Below are 6,000 nucleotides of genomic sequence, written 5' to 3'. Positions count from 1 at the left end.
ACAGGGCTGGGGGGGGGAATCGGATCAGGGACAGGGCTGGGGGGATTGGATCAGGGTGAGGGCTGTGGGGGGGGGAGGGTTCGGATCAGTGACAGGGCTGGGGGGGGGGGGTTCGGATCAGTGAAAGGGCTGGGGGGGGAATCAAATCAGTGACAGGGCTGGGAGGGATCGGATCAGTGACAGGGCTGGGAGGGGAGGGATCGGATCAGTGACAGGGCTGGGAGGGGAGGGATCGGATCAGTGACAGGGCTGAGGTAGGGGGATTGGATCAGGGACAGGGCTGGGGGGGGGGTCGGATCAGTGACAGGGCTGGGAGGGATCGGATCAGGGACAGGGCTGGGGGGGATTGGATCAGTGACAGGGCTGGGAGGGATTGGATCAGTGACAGGGCTGGGGGGGAAATCAAATCATTGACAGGTCTGGGAGGGAGGGATCAGATCAGTGACAGGGCTGGGAGGGGATCGGATCAGTGACAGGGCTGGGAGGGGATCGGATCAGTGACAGGGCTGGGAGGGGATCGGATCAGTGACAGGGCTGGGAGGGGATCGGATCAGTGACAGGGCTGGGGTAGGGGGATGGGATCAGGGACAGGGCTGGGGGGGGAATCGGATCAGGGACAGGGCTGGGGGGATTGGATCAGGGACAGGGCTGTGGGGGGGGTTCGGATCAGTGACAGGGCTGGGAGAGGGTTCGGATCAGTGACAGGGCTGGGAGGGGATCGGATCAGTGACAGGGCTGGGGTAGGGGGATCAGATCAGGGACAGGGCTGGGGTAGGGGGATCAGATCAGGGACAGGGCTGGGGGGGGGGGAATCGGATCAGGGACAGGGCTGGGGGGATTGGATCAGGGGACAGGGCTGTGGGGGGGGGGGGGGGTTCGGATCAGTGACAGGGTTGGGGGGGGGGGGGTTTGGATCAGTGACAGGGCTGGGAGGGGATCGGATCAGTGACAGGGCTGGGAGGGGGGGGTCGGATCAGTGACAGGGCTGGGGGGGTTCGGATCAGTGACAGGGCTGGGAGGGGATCGGATCAGTGACAGGGCTGGGAGGGGATCGGATCAGTGACAGGGCTGGGAGGGGATCGGATCAGTGACAGGGCTGGGGGGGGGGGTCGGATCAGTGACAGGGCTGGGGGGGGGGGGGTCGGATCAGTGACAGGGCTGGGGGGAATCGGATCAGTGACAGGGCTGGGGGGGGGGGGGGTTCGGATCAGTGACAGGGCTGGGAGGGGATCGGATCAGTGACAGGGCTGGGAGGGGATCGGATCAGTGACAGGGCTGGGGGGGGGGGGGGTCGGATCAGTGACAGGGCTGGGGGGGGGGGGTCGGATCAGTGACAGGGCTGGGGAGGGGGGTCGGATCAGTGACAGGGCTGGGGGGGGGGGGGACAGATCAGTGACAGGGCTGGGAGGGATCGGATCAGTGACAAGGCTGGGAGGGATCGGATCAGTGACAGGGCTGGGAGGGAGGGGATCGGATCAGTGACAGGGCTCGGAGGGGATCGGATCAGTGACAGGGCTGGGAGGGGATCGGATCAGTGACAGGGCTGAGGTAGGGGGATTGGATCAGGGACAGGGCTGGGGGGATCAGATCAGTGACGGGGCTGGGAGGGATCGGATCAGTGACAGGGCTGGGGTAGGGGGATCGGATCAGGGACAGGGCTGGGGGGGGAGGGATCGGATCAGTGACAGGGCTGGGAGGGATCGGATCAGTGACAGGGCTGGGAGGGGAGGGATCGGATCAGTGACAGGGCTGGGAGGGATCGGATCAGGGACAGGGCTGGGAGGGATCGGATCAGGGACAGGGCTGGGGGGGATTGGATCAGTGACAGGGCTGGGAGGGATTGGATCAGTGACAGGGCTGGGGGGGAAATCAAATCAGTGACAGGTCTGGGAGGGAGGGATCAGATCAGTGACAGGGCTGGGAGGGGATCGGATCAGTGACAGGGCTGGGGTAGGGGGATCGGATCAGGGACAGGGCTGGGGGGGGGGGAATCGGATCAGTGACAGGGCTGGGGGGGGGGAATCGGATCAGGGACAGGGCTGGGGGGATTGGATCAGGGACAGGGCTGTGGGGGGGGGAGGGTTCGGATCAGTGACAGGGCTGGGGGGGGGGGGGTTCGGATCAGTGAAAGGGCTGGGGGGGGGAATCAAATCAGTGACAGGGCTGGGAGGGATCGGATCAGTGACAGGGCTGGGAGGGGAGGGATCGGATCAGTGACAGGGCTGGGAGGGGAGGGATCGGATCAGTGACAGGGCTGGGGGGGATTGGATCAGTGACAGGGCTGGGAGGGATCGGATCAGGGACAGGGCTGGGGGGGATTGGATCAGTGACAGGGCTGGGAGGGATTGGATCAGTGACAGGGCTGGGAGGGAAATCAAATCATTGACAGGTCTGGGAGGGAGGGATCAGATCAGTGACAGGGCTGGGAGGGGATCGGATCAGTGACAGGGCTGGGAGGGGATCGGATCAGTGACAGGGCTGGGAGGGGATCGGATCAGTGACAGGGCTGGGGTAGGGGGATGGGATCAGGGACAGGGCTGGGGGGGGGGAATCGGATCAGGGACAGGGCTGGGGGGATTGGATCAGGGACAGGGCTGTGGGGGGGGGTTCGGATCAGTGACAGGGCTGGGGGGGGGGGGGTTCGGATCAGTGACAGGGCTGGGAGAGGGTTCGGATCAGTGACAGGGCTGGGGGGGGGAATCAAATCAGTGACAGGGCTGGGAGGGATCGGATCAGTGACAGGGCTGAGGTAGGGGGATTGGATCAGGGACAGGGCTGGGGAGGGGATCGGATCAGTGACAGGGCTGGGAGGGGATCGGATCAGTGACAGGGCTGGGAGGGATCGGATCAGTGACAGGGCTGGGGTAGGGGGATCGGATCAGGGACAGGGCTGGGGGGGGATCAGATCAGGGACAGGGCTGGGGGGGGATCAGATCAGGGACAGGGCTGGGGTAGGGGGATTGGATCAGGGACAGGGCTGTGGGGGGGGGTTCGGATCAGTGACAGGGCTGGGGGGGGGGGGTCGGATCAGTGACAGGGCTGGGGGGGGGGGGTCGGATCAGTGACAGGGCTGGGGAGAGGGGTCGGATCAGTGACAGGGCTGGGGGGAATCGGATCAGTGACAGGGCTGGGGGGAATCGGATCAGTGACAGGGCTGGGGGGGGGGGGGGGGGTCAGATCAGTGACAGGGCTGGGAGGGATCGGATCAGTGACAGGGCTGGGAGGGAGGGGATCGGATCAGTGACGGGGCTCGGAGGGGATCGGATCAGTGACAGGGCTGGGAGGGGATCGGATCAGTGACAGGGCTGAGGTAGGGGGATCGGATCAGTGACAGGGCTGGGGGGGGGGGGGGATCAGATCAGTGACAGGGCTGGGAGGGATCGGATCAGTGACAGGGCTGGGAGGGATCGGATCAGTGACAGGGCTGGGGTAGGGGGATCGGATCAGGGACAGGGCTGGGGGGGGATCAGATCAGGGACAGGGCTGGGGTAGGGGGATTGGATCAGGGACAGGGCTGTGGGGGGGGGGGTTCGGATCAGTGACAGGACTGGGGGGGGGGTTCGGATCAGTGACAGGGCTGGGAGGGGATCGGATCAGTGACAGGGCTGGGGGGGGGGGGTCAGATCAGTGACAGGGCTGGGAGGGATCGGATCAGTGACAAGGCTGGGAGGGATCGGATCAGTGACAAGGCTGGGAGGGATCGGATCAGTGACAAGGCTGGGAGGGAGGGGATCGGATCAGTGACAGGGCTCGGAGGGGATCGGATCAGTGACAGGGCTGGGAGGGGATCGGATCAGTGACAGGGCTGAGGTAGGGGGATTGGATCAGGGACAGGGCTTGGATCAGATCAGTGACAGGGCTGGGAGGGGATCGGATCAGTGACAGGGCTGGGAGGGGATCGGATCAGTGACAGGGCTGGGAGGGGATCGGATCAGTGACAGGGCTGAGGTAGGGGGATTGGATCAGGGACAGGGCTGGGGAGGGGATCGGATCAGTGACAGGGCTGGGAGGGGATCGGATCAGTGACAGGGCTGGGGGGGGGGGGGGTCGGATCAGTGACAGGGCTGGGGGGGGGGGTCGGATCAGTGACAGGGCTGGGGAGGGGGGGAATCGGATCAGTGACTGGGCTGGGAGGGGATTGGATCAGTGACAGGGCTGGGAGGGGATTGGATCAGTGACAGGGCTGGGAGGGATCGGATCAGTGACAGGGCTGGGGGGGGGAATCAAATCAGTGACAGGGCTGGGAGGGATCGGATCAGTGACAGGGCTGGGAGGGATCGGATCAGTGACAGGGCTGAGGTAGGGGGATTGGATCAGGGACAGGGCTGGGGGGGCATGGGGGGTCGGATCAGTGACAGGGCTGGGAGGGATCGGATCAGTGACAGGGCTGGGAGGGATCGGATCAGTGACAGGGCTGGGAGGGATCGGATCAGTGACAGGGCTGGGAGGGGATCGGATCAGTGACAGGGCTGGGAGGGGATCGGATCAGTGACAGGGCTGGGAGGGGATTGGATCAGTGACAGGGCTGGGAGGGGATTGGATCAGTGACAGGGCTGGGAGGGATCGGATCAGGGACAGGGCTGGGAGGGATTGGATCAGTGACAGGGCTGGGGGGGAAATCAAATCAGTGACAGGTCTGGGAGGGAGGGATCAGATCAGTGACAGGGCTGGGAGGGGATTGGATCAGTGACAGGGCTGGGAGGGGATCGGATCAGTGACAGGGCTGGGGTAGGGGGATCGGATCAGGGACAGGGCTGGGGGGATTGGATCAGGGACAGGGCTGGGAGGGTTCGGATCAGTGACAGGGCTGGGGGGGGGGGGGTTCGGATCAGTGACAGGGCTGGGAGAGGGTTCGGATCAGTGACAGGGCTGGGGGGGGGGAATCAAATCAGTGACAGGGCTGGGAGGGATCGGATCAGTGACAGGGCTGGGAGGGGAGGGATCGGATCAGTGACAGGGCTGGGAGGGATCGGATCAGGGACAGGGCTGGGAGGGATCGGATCAGGGACAGGGCTGGGAGGGATCGGATCAGGGAAAGGGCTGGGAGGGATCGGATCAGGGACAGGGCTGGGGGGGATTGGATCAGTGACAGGGCTGGGAGGGATTGGATCAGTGACAGGGCTGGGGGGGAAATCAAATCAGTGACAGGTCTGGGAGGGAGGGATCAGATCAGTGACAGGGCTGGGAGGGGATCGGATCAGTGACAGGGCTGGGGTAGGGGGATCGGATCAGGGACAGGGCTGGGGGGGGGAATCGGATCAGGGACAGGGCTGTGGGGGGGGGTGTGGGGTTCGGATCAGTGACAGGGCTGGGGGGGGGGGGGGGTTCGGATCAGTGACAGGGCTGGGGGGGGGGAATCGGATCAGGGACAGGGCTGGGGGGATTGGATCAGGGACAGGGCTGTGGGGGGGGGAGGGTTCGGATCAGTGACAGGGCTGGGGGGGGGGGGGTTCGGATCAGTGAAAGGGCTGGGGGGGGGAATCAAATCAGTGACAGGGCTGGGAGGGATCGGATCAGTGACAGGGCTGGGAGGGGAGGGATCGGATCAGTGACAGGGCTGGGAGGGGAGGGATCGGATCAGTGACAGGGCTGAGGTAGGGGGATTGGATCAGGGACAGGGCTGGGGGGGGGGGGGGTCGGATCAGTGACAGGGCTGGGAGGGATCGGATCAGGGACAGGGCTGGGGGGGATTGGATCAGTGACAGGGCTGGGAGGGATTGGATCAGTGACAGGGCTGGGGGGGAAATCAAATCATTGACAGGTCTGGGAGGGAGGGATCAGATCAGTGACAGGGCTGGGAGGGAGGGATCAGATCAGTGACAGGGCTGGGAGGGGATCGGATCAGTGACAGGGCTGGGAGGGGATCGGATCAGTGACAGGGCTGGGGTAGGGGGATGGGATCAGGGACAGGGCTGGGGGGGGAATCGGATCAGGAACAGGGCTGGGGGGATTGGATCAGGGACAGGGCTGTGGGGGGGGGGGGGGGTTCGGATCAGTGAC

This window comes from Pelophylax lessonae (genome assembly GCF_965119305.1).
Source record: "Pelophylax lessonae genome assembly, chromosome: 9".
NCBI lineage: Eukaryota > Metazoa > Chordata > Amphibia > Anura > Ranidae > Pelophylax > Pelophylax lessonae.
This window is presented reverse-complemented; position numbering follows the sequence as displayed.